Source organism: Triticum urartu, chromosome 4A (assembly GCF_056163025.1).
Source record: "Triticum urartu cultivar PI428250 chromosome 4A, HENAU_Tu73, whole genome shotgun sequence".
Lineage (NCBI taxonomy): Eukaryota > Viridiplantae > Streptophyta > Magnoliopsida > Poales > Poaceae > Triticum > Triticum urartu.
Window position 1 is genome coordinate 207990521 of NC_141876.1, and position 18687 is coordinate 208009207.

Genomic DNA, 18687 nt, shown 5'->3' on the forward strand with positions numbered 1-18687 from the left:
TTCAAGGTGCAGTCCACTATTCAAGTTGTGAATGAGTGTAACATGGTGTTCTAGGTGGAAGTTCAACTTAACAGTCTCCACTAAAACACCGGTATATAAAGTAACCATAGACAAATTCTATGTGCTTTGTGGATCTGGTGGGGGACTGTTGGAACTATTTACCCATTTAATATTGCCAATAATTCATTGTTAATTCTAGAGGCAATCTGGCCCATTCATGCATGGCAAGGTGGTGTGGAAAGTTTAGTCCCACCCCGCTACTAGAGAATGTGTGAGACCAACTTATAAAGGGAGTTGTTCCACATACCACTAAGATCTTGAGAAGCACATACACGTGCATTCCTCCTCCGTGGACCACCTCGCCACGCCTCGCATGCGCATCATGATCGAGCCAACAAGCTAGGACACATGCCACGTGTACACACTCTTTATTTTTGTCACACAAGAAATAAGTTGAAACTATTAGCCTACTAATGGGAGACGAAACTAAGTAGACTCCGACGGTTTCTTCTTTGTCTCCTAAATGTGGGATTCAGTGCGCCTGTTTCTCTTCCATTAATAAGGTGTTAGTTTCAACTTGTCTTGTCTATAAAAGCTCACTCCTCTTCCAGAAGGAACACACTTCCATTCCTTCATTCTAGAGCATTGCGCTGCCTACCTCTTTCCCATCTTGCTTGCCGACGTGCACCAGGCAGTGAGACAACAGGCCTCCGAAATCCCACCTCTTGTGATCCGGTACAAGATACAAGGTACTCAGAATCCTGACTCGGATCATAGAATCCTACGACTTGACAACCCTATGGAAGCATGTCGATACAGGTCCCACTATGAATCTAGATCAGGTAGAAGCCATGTTGAGTCGCGATACAAATCAAAGAATCTTGTACAAAACTATAGAATCCGACTATGCTATAGACTATGTCCGATTCTACTAATTTATATAAGTCGTTTGTTTAGTTGTAGAACAATAGTATGCCATCATCCAAACCCCTTTTCACAGGTCTCATGGCCCTTTAATCCCCTCCCTAGTCTAGACACTCAGTCGTCGATACCTTTGATCTAGTCCTCAGAAACCCTAGATCAAAACTGAGGATCAGGCTTGTCGACGAATGGAATTGGCATGAGGAGGAGGATGCATCAAAGATTGATTGAAGAAGGAGAGCAAGACCCTTCAAGGTTCAGCACTGCAGGTCAACTATAGAAGTGATTGGCTATTCATGTACTGTAAAAAAACCTCGTAAGTAAATATTGTGCATTGAAGATTTAAATGTTTTATATATCTCCCTCTCATATATGTTCCATACATGCAAGCTAGATAGCAGGTTAGCCATGAAAAGAAGTGGAATACAACTAGCACTGATGTGTACGGTTTTTGCTCTATATTTAGTGTTAAAACTCTATAGAACCCATATAATTTCTGGCTTGGATACAAAATATCTTATTTAAGTAAATCTAGTAGAATCCTCCATTCCACGACTCGAAAATTGATCCAACTCCAAATCCCGACTCTGGTTACCTTGACGGGAGAGGGGGTCAGATTTCGGGGGAGTGCCCTTGCTTGTCTGTTGGATCCTTCTTCATCATGGTTGTGAATGGCGACTCCTTGATGACGAGTTCCCCAATGATGAATTATTCCTCAACGTCGACCACCTCCTTGATGCCATGATGAATGGCGCATTTGCTTCTGCTTTCGCTATTTTGAATGTCATTGTATCCACACTGTTAGGGCTAGCATTTGGTTTACTGCTGGTAACAATCAACATGGATGTGATGCTTCTTGCTTATGATCTCGATTGCATGACCAACTTCAACAATTTTTTGCTTCTTTCTATTATCATCGCTATTATGCTATTCATGTTGTATTCACTATTTTTCTGGATTAAACATAATGGAAATTCCTTAAAGGTTCAACACAATTTTCCCTTAGCTTCATGAGGACTTTTTAAAGTAGAGTTTTTGGCACACTCTTGAATAGGTTTATGAAAATAGGGAGTTGCAACTCTAGTTTTATTAGCAGCACATCATGGGCTTATCCTATTTAACTGCGTTTTTTAGAGCAAAGCTGAATTCACAAAGCAAAGCAATCCCAAACATGCCCTAAAAGACATCCCATACCAGGTTGTAATCACGATCAGCCAAATTTCCCAACATGAAATCTTCCTTCCCAATGAGATATATCACCGCCCTCAATTTTTTTGCAATCTTAAGTGTGTCAACTTTAAATACCTCGTGGAAAAATTGCGAAGAAACTTGTGCCTTGAAAATGCATGCATGTCACCTCAGTGGGACGCGGTGCGCTTATTAAGCCAGTTATGACCTCTCAATCCATTCACCACCTAACACCGCAAGTTGTACCCCCACTCGTCCTCAAGAGCATCACTAAGATTGAGTGTGCCTTCCTTTGGTCAGGGGTCAATAAGGTGACGCGTGATAAGTGCAAGGTCAATTGGGAAACCATTTGCTTTCCAAACCACATTGGGGGGTCGGTGTGATGCATTTAACATGTTTTGTACAATCAAATCACTGAAATATAGTGTAATCGATTCTGACAGCAACACGTGCGGGGTGTTCTCTACTATAGTACAACTTTAAGGGTATGCTAAATATGTCATCGAACTTGTCTCACATCTCCCCCCTAAGAGGATCTCTAGCATATCGGCTAAAATCTTGTACTACAAAATCATTTTAGTGTTCCCCTGAAAACTGCTTTGCGATAACGCAAAGGCTTCGGTGGAATAGATCTCGTAAATAGTACTGCATTTTAAAAACATATCCGTGCTAGAAAATAGTTCATCACAACCATAGTGCATACATAGAAAATACAAACTTTGCATTACAAATTTAACGCTTAAATCGATGGTCACTCATCGACCCTGAGGTATAACTTGGTGGTGGTCTTGCGGAGCGCGTGGGTGAGGTCGTGCTCCTCCTTGGTGGCGACGAGATGGTCGGTGTCACCTTCATCTCCAGTCGCCAAAGCTTTCTTCATGGCGACGAGCTCTACATCGGCCTCTAGGCACCTCTAGAAGTGCGGAAATAGGTGGTCATGGAGCACGTGGAAACCAGCCCAAGGGCTCTGCTCGCCGCTTCGGGAGAGCCGACAATGGTTGTGCGCTTGCTTAGAGTGCCATGGCTCCACAACGGGCTGGCTGGAGCTGTCAACCTCTGCGTTGTGTCATGCGAGCTTGCTCCACAATCGCCAGCACCACCGGCCATCAAGGAGAGAAAATGGAGGAGATGCGGCAGAATTCGTCGATAAAGTTGGGGAGGACTAGCGGCAGGGTGGGCGGGTTACGGCGGAGGGGATATGATTTTCTAACTCCAAAAGCCATTGGGCTCCGTACATATAGCAACGGAGGGATGGATATTGATGACGTACAAGTATAGGGGATCTATTGTAGTCCTTTCGATAAGTAAGAGTGTCGAACCCAATGAGGAGCAGAAGGAAATGACAAGCGGTTTTCAGCAAGGTATTTTCTGCAGGCACTAAAATTGTCGGTAATAGCTAGTTTGATAGCAAAGTAATTTGTAACGAGCAAGTAATAGTAATGGTAACAAAAGTGCAGCAAGGTAGCCCAATCCTTTTTGTAGCAAAGGGACGGGCCGGAACGGTCTCTTATAATAAGCAAAGCGTTCTTGAGGACACACGGGAATTTCATCTAGTCACTTTCATCATGATTGTTTGATTCGCGTTCGCTACTTTGATAATATGATATGTGGATGGACCAGTGCTTGGGTGTTGTTCTTACTTGAACAAGCCTCCCAGTTATGATTAACCCCTCTCGCAAGCATCCGCAACTACGGAAGAAGAATTAAGATAACATATAACCATAGCATTAAACATATAGATCCAAACCAGTGCCTTACGGAATAACGCATAAACTAGGGTTAAAGCTTCTGTAATTCTAGCAACCCAACCCATCATCTAATAACTACTCCACAATGCAATCCCTTAGGCCCAAAGATGGTGAAGTGTCATTTAGTCGACGTTCACATAAAACCACTAAAGGAATCAACAACATACATATCATCATAATATCGAACGAATACCAAATTCACATGATTACTTATGACAAGACTTCTCTCATGTCCTCAAGAACAAAAGTAATTACTCACAAAACATATTCATGTTCAAGATCATAGGGGTATTGAATAGGATAATAGATCTGAACATATGATCTCCACCAAATAAATCAACTAGCATCAACTACATGATGTAATCAACACTACTAGCAACCCACAGGTACCAATATGAGGGTTTGATACAAAGATTGAATACAAGAGATGAACTAGGATTTGAGATGAGATGGTGTTGTTGAAGATTTTGATGAATATTGGCCCTCCCACGATGAGAGGGTTGTTGGTGATGACGACGGCTTTGATTTCCCCCTCCTGGAGGGAAGTATCCCCGGCGGAATCTCTCCACCGAAGAGCAAAAGTGCTCCTGCCCAAGTTCTGCCTCAAGACGGCGACGCTCCGTCCCAAAAGTCCTGTCTTTATTTTCTAGGGAAAATGGGCTTATATACCATAAGATGGGCACCGGAGGCTGGCCAGGGGCCCCACTACCCACCAGGGCGCGCTAGGAGGTAGGCGCGCCCTGGTGCTTAGTGGGCACCTGGGTGGCCCCCTCTAGTACTTCTTTTCTCCAATAATTTTTATATATTCCAAGATAAATCTCTGTAAAATTTCAGCTCATTTGGAGATGTGCGGAATAGGTATCCCTGCCATAGCTTTTTCAGGTCTAGAATTCCAGCTGCCGGTAATCTCCCTCTTTATGTAAACATTGCATATTATGAGAGAAAAGGCATTAGAATTACTCCACAAAGTGTTATATTAATTGAAAACACTATAAATAACAGTAGGAAAACATGATGCAAAATGGACATATCAGATATGCAGGCCACTTATAATTTTTTATGGGTCGGACTACTTTTAGCGGATCTGTTAGGTTAAAAATGACTGAGAACCTGCAAAACAGCCGGAATTTTTACGGGAGATGAGCATTTGTGGGATCTGGTAAGATGTTGTAAGAGCATTTCCACTCGTTTGACCCCCCCCCAGAGGGGCTTGAAATAGCGTCGCCTGGGGGCGCGCCGGCGAAAATATCGGCGTGGGGGCGGTCGGTTTCCCAACCGCCGCCCCAGGGCCCTCCCAGATGTCGTTCTTTTTTTTTTGAAAACCAAACTCGGCCAAAATTCGGCCAAACACGGCACAAATTCGGCCAAACTAGCTGATTTCATTGATATTTGTACAAAAACTGAAAACATAATTTTAAAACTAACTAAAACAACAACTAAATACTACTACTACGCCGCTGCCGCCGCCTGCCTTCTACATGTCGAGCAGTCTGTAGAACTTGGTGTAGTCGTCGCCGTCGTCGTTGTCTCCGTCCTACATGCTGCCACCATCCGTGCTGCACCCCTGACCAGCGTCGCCGATGCGTGGGTGGTTAGACGGCCCAGGCGCCTCCTTGTCGCTATCGTCGAGGATGACGATGTCGCCCTCCTCACGTCCGCGACGTCGAGCGGCGATCTCCTCGCGAACGTAGTCCTCCCGCGCTGACTTGAGGGCGGTCTCGGCGGCGGCGGCCATGGCCTCGTGCTCCTTCACAGGGAGCAGCCTCGGCATGGTCTTTGACCTGACAAGGCAGGAAGAGGTAGGAGAGGGGCCACGGCCGCCCTTGTTGATGATGAAGGTGTTGGGGAACGCAGTATTTCAAAAAAATTCCTACAATCATGCAAGATCTATCTAGGAGATGCATAGAAACAAGAGGGGAGAGTGTGTCCACGTACCCTCATAGACCGAAAGCGGAAGCGTTTAGTAACACGGTTGATGTAGTCGAACGTCTTCACGATCCAAGTACCGAACGAACGACACCTCCGTGTTCAGCACACATTCAACACGATGACGTCCCTCGAGCTCTTGATCCAGTTGAGGACGAGGGAGAGTTACGTCAGCACGACGGCGTGTTGACGGTGATGATGAAGTTACCGGCGTAGGGCTTCGCCTAAGCACTACGACAATATGACCGAGGTGTGTAACTGTGGAGGGGGGGGCACCACACACGGCTAAGAGAAGACTTGGTGTGCCTTTGGGATGCCCCCTTCCCACTTATATAAAGGAGGGGTAAGAGGAGGCTAGCCCAAGGGGGCGCCAAAGGGGGGGAGTCCTACTTGGACTTCCGGTCCAAGTAGGATCCCCCCTTCCTATTCCAACAAGAAGAAGGAGGGAAGGAGGAATAGGGGAGAAGGAAAGAGGGGGGTGCCGCCCTGTCCTAGTCTAATTTGGACCAGAAATGGGGGGCGGCCACCCCTTGAGGCCCTTCTCTCCTTTCCACTAAAGCCCATTAAGGCCCACTACTTCCCTGGGGGGTTCCGGTAACCTCCCGGTACTCCGAAAAATACCTGAAACACTTCAGAACCATTCCGGTGTCCGAATATAACCTTCCAATATATCGATCTTTACCTCTTGACCATTTTGAGACTCCTTGTCATGTCTGTGATCTCATCCGGGAATCCGAACAAACTTCGGTCATCAAATCACATAACTCATAATATAAATCGTCATCGAACGTTAAGCGTGAGGACCCTATGGGTTCAAGAACTATGTAGACATGACCGAGACACATCTCCGGTCAATAACCAATAGCGGAACCTAGATGCTCATATTGGTTCCTACATATTCTACGAAGATCTTTATTAGTCAAACCACATAACAATATACGTTGTTCCCTTTGTCATCGGTATGTTACTTGCCCGAGATTCGATCGTCGGTATCATCATACCTAGTTCAATCTCGTTATCGGCAAGTCTCTTTACTCGTTCCGTAATGCATCATCATGTAACTAACTCATTAGTCACATTGCTTGCAAGGCTCATAGTGATGTGCATTACCGAGAGGGCCCAGAGATACCTCTCCGATACACGGAGTGACAAATCCTAATCTCGATATATGCCAACTCAACAAACACCATCAGAGACACATGTAGAGCATCTTTATAATAAACCAGTTATGTTGTGATGTTTGATAGTACACAAGTTGTTCCTCCGGTATCCGGGAGTTGCATAATCTCATAGTCAGAGGAACATGTATAAGTCATGATGAAAGCAATAGCAGAAAAACTAAACGATCATTATGCGAAGCTAACGGATGGGTCTTGTCCATCACATCATTCTATAATGATGTGATCCCGTTCATCAAATGACAACACATGTCTATGGTTAGGAAACTTAAACATCTTTGATTAATAAGCTAGTCTAGTAGAGGCATACTAGGGACACTCTCTTTGTCTATCTATTCACACATGTACAAAGTTCCCGGTTAATACAATTCCAGCATGAGTAATAAACATTTAACATGATATAAGGAAATATAAATATCAACTTTATTATTGCCTCTAGGGCATATTTCCTTCAGTCTCCCACTTGCACTAGAGTCAATAATCTAGATTACATAGTAATGATTCTAACACCCATGGAGTCTTGGTGTTGATCATGTTTTGCTCATGAGAGAGGCTTAGTCAACGGGTCTGCAACATTCAGATCCGTTTGTATCTTGCAAATCTCTATGTCTACCTCTTGACTTGATCGCGGATGGAATTGAAGCGTCTTTTGATGTGTTTTATTCTCTTGTGAAATCTGGATTCCTTTGCCAAGGCAATTGCTCCAGTATTGTCACAAAAGATTTTTATTGGACCCGATGCACTAGGTATTACACCTAGATCAAATATGAACTCCTTCATTTGCTGCTTTCGAAGCAGCTATGTACTCCGCTTCACATGTAGATCCCGCCACGACGCTATGCTTGGAACTGCACCAACTGACAGCTCCACCATTCAATATAAACATGTATCTAGTTTGTGACTTAGAGTCATCCAGATTAGTGTCAACGCTTGCATCGATGTAACCATTTACGATGAGCTCTTTGTCACAACCATAAACAAGAAACATATCCCTAGTCATTTTCAGGTATTTCAGGATGTTCTTGACCGCTGTCCAATGATCCACTCCTGGATTACTTTGGTACCTCCCTGCTAAACTTATAGCAAGGCACACATCAGGTCTGGTACACAGCATTGCATACATGATAGAACCTATGGCTGAGGCATAGGGAATGACTTTCATTTTCTCTCTATCTTCTGCAGTGGTCGGGCATTGAGTTTGACTCAACTTCACACCTTGTAACACAGGCAAGAACCCTTTCTTAGACTGATCCATTTTGAACTTCTTCAAAACTTTATCAAGGTATGTGCTTTGTGAAAGTCCAATTAAGCGTCTTGATCTATCTATATAGATCTTGATGCCCAATATATAAGCAGCTTCACCGAGGTCCTTCATTGAAAAATTCTTATTCAAGTATCCTTTTATGCTATCCAAAAATTCTGTATTATTTCCAATCAACAATATGTCATCCACATATAATATTAGGAATGCTACAGAGCTCCCACTCACTTTCTTGTAAATACAGGCTCCTCCAAAAGTCTGTATAAAACCATATGCTTTGATCACACTATCAAAGAGTATATTCCAACTCCAAGAGGCTTGCACCAGTCCATAAATGGATCGCTGGAGCTTGCACACTTTGTTAGCACCTTTAGGATCGACAAAACCTTCTTGTTGCATCATATACAACTCTTCTTTAAGATATCCATTAAGGAATGCAGTTTTGACATCCATTTGCCAAATTTCATAGTCATAAAATGTGGCAATTGCTAACATGATTCAGACAGACTTAAGCATCGTTGCGGGTGAGAAGGATTCGTTGTAGTCAACTCCTTGAACTTGTCGAAAACCTTTCACAACAAGTCGAGCATTGTAGACAGTAATATTACCATCAGCATCAGTCTTCTTCTTGAAGATCCATTTATTCTCTATGGATTGCCAATCATCGGGCAAGTCAACCAAAGTCCACACTTTATTCTCATACATGGATCCCATCTTAGATTTCATGGCCTCAAGCCATTTCACGGAATCTGGGCTCACCATCGCTTCCTCATAGTTCGTAGGTTCGTCATGGTCAAGTAACATGACCTCCATAACCAGATTACCATACCACTCTGGTGTGGATCATACTCTGGTTGACCTACGAGGTTCGGTAGTAACTTGATCTGAAGTTTCATGATCATCATCATTAGCTTCCTCACTGATTGGTGTAGGAATCACTAGAACTGATTTCTGTGATGAACTATTTTCCAATTCGGGGAAAGGTACAATTACCTCATCAAGTTATACTTTCCTCCCACACTTTCAAGAGAAACTCCTTCTCTAGAAAGGATCCATTCTTAGCAACGAATATCTTGCCTTCGGATATGTGATAGAAGGTGTACCCAACAGTCTCCTTTGGGTATCCTATGAAGACACATTTCTCTGATTTGGGTTCGAGATTATCAGGTTGAAGCTTTTTCACATAAGCATCGCAGCCCCAAACTTTAAGAAACGACAGCTTAGGTTTCTTGCCAAACCACGGTTCATATGGTGTCGTCTCAACGGATTTAGATGGTGCCCTGTTTAATGTGAATGCAGCCGTCTCTAAAGCATAACCCCAAAACGATAGCGGTAAATCAGTAAGAGACATCATAGATCGCACCATATCTAATAAAGTACGGTTACGATGTTCGGACACACCATTACGTTGTGGTGTTCTAGGTGGCGTGAGTTGCGAAACTATTCCACATTGTTTCAAATGAAGACCAAACTCATAACTCAAATATTCACCTCCACGATCAGATCGTAGAAACTTTATTTTCATGTTACGATGATTTTCCACTTCACTCTGAAATTCTTAGAACTTTTCCAATGTTTCAGACTTATGTTTCATCAAGTAGATATACCCATATCTTCTCAAATCATCTGTGAAGGTCAGAAAATAACGATACCCGCCGCGAGCCTCAACACTCATCAGACCGCATACATCAGTATGTATTATTTCTAATAAGTCAGTTGCTCGCTCCATTGTTCCGGAGAACGGAGTCTTAGTCATCTTGCCCATGAGGCGTGGTTCGCAAGCATCAAGTGATTCATAATCAAGTGATTCCAAAAGCCCATCAACATGGAGTTTCTTCATGCGCTTTATACCAATATGACCTAAACGGCAGTGTCACAAATAAGTTGCACTATCATTATTAACCTTGCATCTTTTGGCTTCAATATTATGAACATGTGTATCACTACAATCGAGATTCAACAAAAATAGACCACTCATCAAGGGTGCATGACCATAAAAGATATTACTCATATAAATAGAACAACCATCATTCTCTGATTTAAATGAATAACCGTCTCGCATCAAACAAGATCCAGATATAATGTTCATGCTTAACGCTGGCACCAAATAACAATTATTTAGGTCTAAAACTAATCCCAACGGTAGATGTAGAGGTAGCGTGCCGACGGCGATCACATCGAATTTGGAACCATTTCCCACATGCATCGTCACCTCGTCCTTAGCCAATCTTCGTTTAATCCGTAGCCCCTGTTTCGAGTTGCAAATATTATCAACAGAACCAGTATCAAATACCTAGGCGCTACTACGAGCATTAGTAAGGTAAACATCAATAACATGTTTATCAAATATACCTTTCACTTTGCCATCCTTCTTGCCGGCGTTCTGGGAATGGGGGGCCCCAGACTTGCCTGCCTGCGGTCCACGGCGTGGCTCTGCGAGCGGCGCCATACGGCCCATCTTCACCAACAAGCACTCAAGACCCTTGTGAGGTGGACGACACAAGACCTCCTTGGGAGCACCCTCACCAGGCTGGCTTGCGAGGGGCGGAGAGTCCAAGGCAAGACAAACCTCGCAAGGTTACAATGACGTGAGCCATGACGATCTAGATCAGGCGGGCGCCAGGCGGGCGCCAGCGCGCACAGTGTCCTTGTTTCCTCTTTGGTGCTAAGGAAGCAAGCGCAGGCGCGGAGTACCGAGGCGTTAAGCAAAGGTTTCCATATCAGTGCAACGAGACCATGACCAGCAGGACGGCAAGACGGAGGTCACCATGGAGCCCAAGGCGGCGTCACCACCAGAGCCTTTTGCAGACAAAGACTGCTTTTGTCAGGATAAGTTGTACTAGTTGTCCTCGTTCAAGTTGGCCTTTGTTAGCTCCCTTCCCGCTCAATATTTGGGGAGAGGACCAGGGCCTCTATAAATAGGACTAGCCACCACCATAGCTAGGTGGAGATCCGAACAACCACAAGTTCACCAAGCACAAGAACATCTCGCCTCAGCAGGCTGTTCTTCCCCTTGTACTGTTCATCCTTAGCCCAAGAGGCAATCCACCACACCACACTGGAGTAGGGTATTACACCACAACGGTGGCCCGAACCAGTATAAATCTTGTGTCCTTTGTGTTGCGAGTTTGTCGAGTTTTCCCTTGAGATCTTAGCGAAGCTAGGACATGGACCGTTAGGGGGAGATCTTCGCACGCACCCTAGTGTTCGAACCTTGAGGGTTTTGCTGGAACCCGAGATCCGACATTTGGTGCGCCAGGTAGGGGTCCGCAGAAGCTTCCCTTTCGTCGCTCCATGATACGTCTCCGTCGTATCTACTTTCCAAACACTTTTGCCCTTGTTTTGGACTCTAACTTGTATGATTTGAATGGAACTAACCCGGACTGACGCTGTTTTCAGCAGAATTGCCATGATGTTGTTTTATGTGCAGAAAACAAATATTCTCGCAATGACCTGAAACTCCACGGAACATCGTAGAAAAAAATAATAATAAATCCTCGCCAAAGATGAAGACCAGGGGGGCCACACCCTGTTCACGAGGGTGGGGGGCGCCCCCCCCCCCCCTAGGGAACGCCCCCTACCTCGTGGGCCCCCTGGATGCCCTCCGACGCCAACTCCAACTCTATATATTTGCTTTTGGAGAGAGAAAAATCAGGGAGAAGAAATCATCGCGTATTACGATACGGAGCCGCCGCCAAGCCCTAAAACCTCTCGGGAGGGCTGATCTGGAGTCCGTTCGGGGCTCCGGAGAGGGGGATCCGTCGCCGTCGTCATCATCAACCATCCTCCATCACCAATTTCATGATGCTCACCGCCGTGCGTGAGTAATTCCATCGTAGGCTTGCTGGACTGTGATGGGTTGGATGAGATTTATCATGTAATCAAGTTAGTTTTGTTAGGGTTTGATCCCTAGTATCCATTATGTTCTGAGATTGATGTTGCTATGACTTTGCTATGCTTAATGCTTATCACTAGGGCCCGAGTGCCATGATTTTAGATCTGAACCTATTATGTTTTCATGAATATATGTGAGTTCTTGATCCTATCTTGCAAGTCTATAGTCACCTACTATGTGTTATGATCCGGCAACCCCGAAGTGACAATAATCGGGACCACTCCCGGTGATGACCGTAGTTTGAGGAGTTCATGTATTCACTATGTGCTAATGCTTTGTTCTGGTTCTCTATTAAAAGGAGGCCTTAATATCCCTCAGTTTCCAATAGGACCCCGCTGCCACGGGAGGGTAGGACAAAAGATTTCATGCAAGTTCTTTTCCATAAGCACGTATGACTATATATGGAATATATGCCTACATTACATTGATGAATTGGAGCTAGTTCTGTGTCACCCTATGTTATAACTGTTACATGATGAACCGCATCCGGCATAATTATCCATCACTGATCCGGTGCCTACGAGTTTTCCATATACTGGTTTATGCTTATTTACTTTCCCGTCGCTATTGTTACAATCACTACAAAATAACAAAAACATTACTTTTGCTGTCTTTACTTTTGTTGCCGCTACCACCACTATCATATTACTTTGCTACTAAACACTTTGCTGTAGATACTAAGTTTCCAGGTGTGGTTGAATTGACAACTCAGCTGCTAATACTTGAGAATATTCTTTGGCTCCCCTTGTGTCGAACCAATAAATTTGGGTTGAATACTCTACCCTCGAAAGCTGTTGCGATCCCCTATACGTGTAGGTTATCAAGACCAATTTCGGGCGCCATTGCCAGGGAGCATAGCTCTATTCTTTGACTCACTTGGGATTTATATCTGTTGGACACTATGAAGAACTTGAGAGATCCAAAAACCAAGATCTATCCCTCAACTATGAGGGGAGGTAAGGAACTTCCATCTAGCTCTGCACTTGATTCACCTTCTGTTATGAGTAAGTTTGCGACACCTACACCTGCTTCTGCTATTCGTTCTGATATGTCGCATGTTATTGATGATGCCACTTCTTCTATGCATGATACTTATGATGAAACTACTTCTATGCCTGATACTACTATGCCCCTTGGTGAATTTCTTGATGAACAAATTGCTAGGGCTAGAGAAAAAGAAACTATTGAATTTGAATACGATGATGATAGTGATGATGAAAATATGCCTGTTATCCCTGAGGGCTGTCTTTTTGATATGGAATCTTCTGCCGCTATTTTAGCTTGCAAAGATAGATATGAGCTTAAGAGGTTATTAGTTAAATGGAACAAAGAATCACTTAGAGATAAAATGAAACCTGACCCTGCTTTTGCTACTTCACCTATATGTGTTCTTGATAAGGATTATGAATTCTCTGTTGATCCTGATATAATTACTTTGGTGGAATCTGATCCATTTTATGGCTATGAATCTGAAACTGTTGTGGCACATCTTACTAAGTTAAATGATATAGCTGCCCTGTTCACCAATGATGAGAGATCGCGTTACTTCTATATACTCAAAATATTTCCGTTCTCATTAAAGGGTGATGCTAAATATGGTTTAATTCTCTTGATCCTGGTTGTGTGCGTAGTCCCCAGGATATGATTTATTACTTCTCTGCTAAATATTTCCCTGCTCATAAGAAACAAGCTGCTTTGAGGGAAATATACAACTTCGTGCAAATTAAAGAAGAGAGTCTCCCACAAGCTTGGGGGAGGCTTCTCAAGTTACTTAATGCTTTGCCTGATCATCCTCTTAAGAAACCTGAAATAATTGATATCTTTTATAATGGACTAACCGATGCTTCCAGAGATTACCTGGATAGTTGTGCTAGTTCTCTTTTCAGGGAAAGAACACCGGATGAAGCTAAAATTCTATTGAATAATATGTTGACAAATGAAAATAATTGGGCAGCTCCTGAGCCAGCTCCTGCTCCAATTACTGAGCCTATTCTTAAACCAACTCCAAAGAAGAGAGGTGTTCTATTCCTCAGTCCCGAAGATATGCAAGAGGCAAAGAAATCTATGAAAGAAAATGTATTAAAGCTGAAGATGTTAAGAATTTACCTCCTATTGAAGAAATACATGGTCTTAATATACCGCATGTTGAAGAAACATATGATCTCAATTCTTTATTTATTGAAGAACCTCCTGATCCCGATATCCCGACACAGGTAGTAAAGGTAAATTCTCTCTATAGATATGATAAAGCTGAAGTCCCTCCTACTAAAATTGCTAGTCAGTGCTTGGATGAGTTTGATAACTTTATGTTTAAGCAAGACGACTTCAATGCTTATTTTGGTAGACAATTAAAAGAAAATGCTTATATGATTAGACGTTTGGGTGATTATATGGCTAATATTAAAGGTGAACTTAAACTTGTTAGCAAACATGCTTCTATGGTTACCACTCAAGTAGAACAAGTACTTAAGGCTCAAAAAGAAGTGCTTAATGAAATGAATAGTAAGAAAAATGATTATGTTGTTAGAGTGGCTACTAGAACTGGTAGAATGACTCAGGAACCTTTGTATCCTGAAGGCCACCCTAAGAGAATCGAGCAAGATTCTCAAAGAAATAATGTTGATGTTCCTAGTTCTTCTAAAAAGAAGAAGAAGAAAAATGATAGAACTGTGCAAACTTCTAGTGAACCTATTGCTGAACCAACTGATAATCCAAACGATATATCTATGTCTGATGCTGAAACACAATCTGGTAATGAACATGAACCTAGTGAAAATATTAATGATGATGTTCATGATGATGCTCAACCTAGTAATGACAATGATGTAGAAATTGAACCTGCTGTTGATCTTGATAACCCACAATCAAAGAATCAACGTTATGATAAAAGAGACTTTGTTGCTAGGAAACATGGTAAAAAGAAAGGGAACCTTGGGTTCAGAAACCCATGCCTTTTCCTCCGAAACCATCCAAGAAAAAGGATGATGAGGATTTTGAGTGCTTTGCTGAAATGGTTAGGCCTATCTTTTTGCGTATGCGATTAACTGATGTGCTCAAAAAAAATCCTTATGCTAAATATATGAAGGATATCATTACTAATAAAAGAAAGATACCGGAAGCTGAAATTTCCACCATGCTTGCTAATTATACTTTTAAGGGTGGAATACCAAAGAAACTTGGAGATCCCGGAGTACCTACTATACCTTGCTCCATTAAAAGAAATTATATTAAAACTGCTTTATGTGATCTTAGAGCCGGTGTTAGTGTTATGCCTCTCTCTTTATATCGTAGACTTGACTTGAATAAGCTGACACCTACTGAAATATCTTTGCAAATGGCTAATAAATCAACTGCTATACCCGTCGGTATCTGTGAGGATGTGCCTGTTGTGGTTGCAAACGTTACTATTTTAACGGACTTTATGATTCTTGATATTCCTGAGGATGATATCATGTCTATTATTCTTGGAAGACCTTTTCTTAATACTGCAGGGGCTGTTATTGATTGCAACAAAGGCAATGTCACTTTTCATGTTAATGGTAATGAGCATACAGTACACTTTCTGAGGAAACAACCTCAAGTTCATAGTATCAACTCCATTGGAAAAATTCCATCGATTATAATTGGAGGTTTTGAATTTTCTCTTCCTACTGTCAAAAAGAAATATGATATACTTATTATAGGGGATGTGCATATCCCCGTTGAGGTAACTTAGTGTTATTCGAAATTTCTCCGGTTTCATGATTATCGAAATGAGTTTGTTAACAAGACTTGATCAACCTTGTTAGTGGATTCTTTTTTATGAGCATGAGATGGATGAAACTAGAAGCACAAACTTCTGTACCCTCTCTATAATTTTTGTTAATTATATTAAATAAAGTAAAAAATAGTATTTTTGTTGTCTGTTTCCTGACTTATCCGTGCAATATAAAAATATCCCGAAAATAAAAGTCCTCAGAATGACATGCCAATTTAATATGATTTTTTTGGAATATTTGAGGATTTACTATGCAAAAATTACTGTGGGAGGAGCTGCCACCTGGCCACGAGGGTGGTGGGCGCCCCCCCCCCTTACCAAGTGTTGTATGATCAGCTTCAGCCCACCAAGCCTTTCTCAGGAGTGACCGACGGCTCCACCACCCCGATCGGGCAGGTCCGCCTCCCCGTCACCTTCGGACAGCGCGACAACTACCGCGCCCACATCCGTCTGTCATACAATGCCATCCTCGGGAATCCGGCCCTAGCCAAGTTCATGGCCGTGACGCACCATGGCTACAACGTCCTCAAGATGCCAGGAAGCGGCGGGATCATCACAGTCCCCTGCGAAGAAAGAGATGTTGTGTGCTCCCTCGAGCGCGCCTTCCAAGCAGCATCAATCGAAGACCCCGACAACAATGCAGCTCGGTACACTCATGAGGTCGTCCCCAAGAAGAAGAAGCAGCTACTCTGTGCCAGACCTCAGGAGGGCAGCGCCGCAAGTGGCACCTCGTCAGGATCAGCGCCCGCACCTGGGGTGCCTCCCTTTGTCGCATAGGAAGGCGCACCCGACGACCTCCTTGGGCAGGGCTCGGGGGCTCTCTTCTGGAGGGCCTCAGACCTTGCCAACGTCACGAGGGAGGCGCTCGGGCACCACTTGGAGGTGTGTTTCACGGCACATCTCCCTCAGGAGGACACTGGGCAAGGAGCGCCCGGCGCTCAGGAGTTCATCACCAAGGTATCTCAGGAGCTTCAGGAAGCAAGAGCAATACGCGGCGACCGCCGCCCACCTAGCGTTGCTCCCCACCCAGGTGAGGGTGGTGAGCTGCGCGTCTGTATCGACATACCAGGGTTCAACCGAGCCGCATCTCAGGAGCGCTTCTGGCCTTCGCGTGTTGGGCGCTGCGAAGGTCCACCTCACAGTTACGTTCGTATGCAGTTCGGCCTGCCGAGTATGGCTGCTGCTTTCCAGCGCAACCTGCGGAGCGTCATGGTAGGTCAGGAGGCCAGGCACCACGCTGTCCTGACGGAGATGGAGACGGTCCTCAAGGAACCGCCTGGACCCCTAAAGCCTCCCGAGGCTCAGGGGCCCGGTGGCTCGTGAGGGGCAACCCCTTCGCCGCGTACCTTCGGCTGTCTCAACACCCCTTCATCAATGGAACCAGGTGACATTTTCCGAGTTTATTTAGCTGGGAGCGCCCTCAGGGCTGCATCATTCCTAGGCCGTGTGGGTCCGTCCCTGTGTCATGTATCCCTTTTTATGTCTATAGCTTACCTCCCTGGGGGCGCCCCTCGGGCTGCATCATCCCCAAGCCGCTCGGGCCGGACCCAGTGGCGCGTATCGTTCATGCATTTACCTGAGCTAGTTTTCCTTCCATGCTTAATCTATATATGATTATCACCTTCTTGATTGTCGCCCACCGCGGGAGCCACGCGTCAGTCGTATTTTTTCAGGACCCTTCGCGTGAGAGGGTTAGGCACGGCGTTTGTGCTCGGGTCCGTCCCTGCAGTGTCGATAAATCCAATGGCTGAGCTATGTCTGGCGGGCCAGTCCCATTCACGTCACCTCCTGGGGCCGTTGGTGCTTGGCTTTCTCACGCGATAACCTCAGGATATTCGTTCGGTGCAGGTTGTCTGACCACCTCGCAGGACCAGCACAGCGAACAATAATCAAGACCAGGCGCAACCCGCCTTGAGGTAGGGCCTCGTGAGTCCCGTACTGGCTCATGAGTGCCCAGACACACCTCATCTAGACCTGTCGTGCAAGCCACGTGTCAGGGCGGGGCTGTACATGCCCCGGGGGCTCTTCGCAGTAGGGAGTCCCCTCTCACGTACCAGTGGAAGCACCAAGCTCCATGCTGGCAGTCGACACTGCCGAGGAGCGGCTATGCCCGTGCAAGTGCGGAAGCGCCATGGTCCGTCCTGGTGATAAACAACTGAGGGCGGCCTCATGGCCGTATCAACCTCAGGGAGCCTCTGGGCTCAGTGTCTGGCCTCAACGCAACGCCTCCCCTCGGGAGAGCCGCGCGAGGGGGCTGGGCACGGGGGCTGCGCTCGGGTCACGCCCAAGCGTACGCCACCCGGTGAGGTCCCTCGGACCTAGTCGTCGCGCGCCCTCCCAAGCGGAGCTAAGGTATGAAGGTCGTTTGAACGTCAAGGGGGACTCCTGAGCATCGCGACTCAAGAGCCTAACTGATCATGTAGCCCCTCACTCCTTGGCCCGTCCTGGTGATCCGGTCAGACCAATGGCGGTTGAGGTATGCGCGGGGTCGGGCCCTACCGACGTAGAACACAAGACCTACCATTGCATCTCCTTTCCAAAAGTTGTTTGCGCGTCAAGGGGGACTCCTGAGCATCGCGACTCAGGAGCCTAACTGACCACGTAGCCCCTCACTCCTTGGACCATCCTGGTGATCCGGTTGGCCCAACGGTGGCTGAGGTATGCGCGGGGTCGGGCTCTGCCGACGTAGAACGTAAAGCAAATGGGAAGGAAATCGCAAAATCTCAAAGCAAATATTACAAGACATATTGTTCACTGAATATCAAAAACAAGTTTAAACGCCTCCACGAGGCACACTACATGTTGCAGGAGTT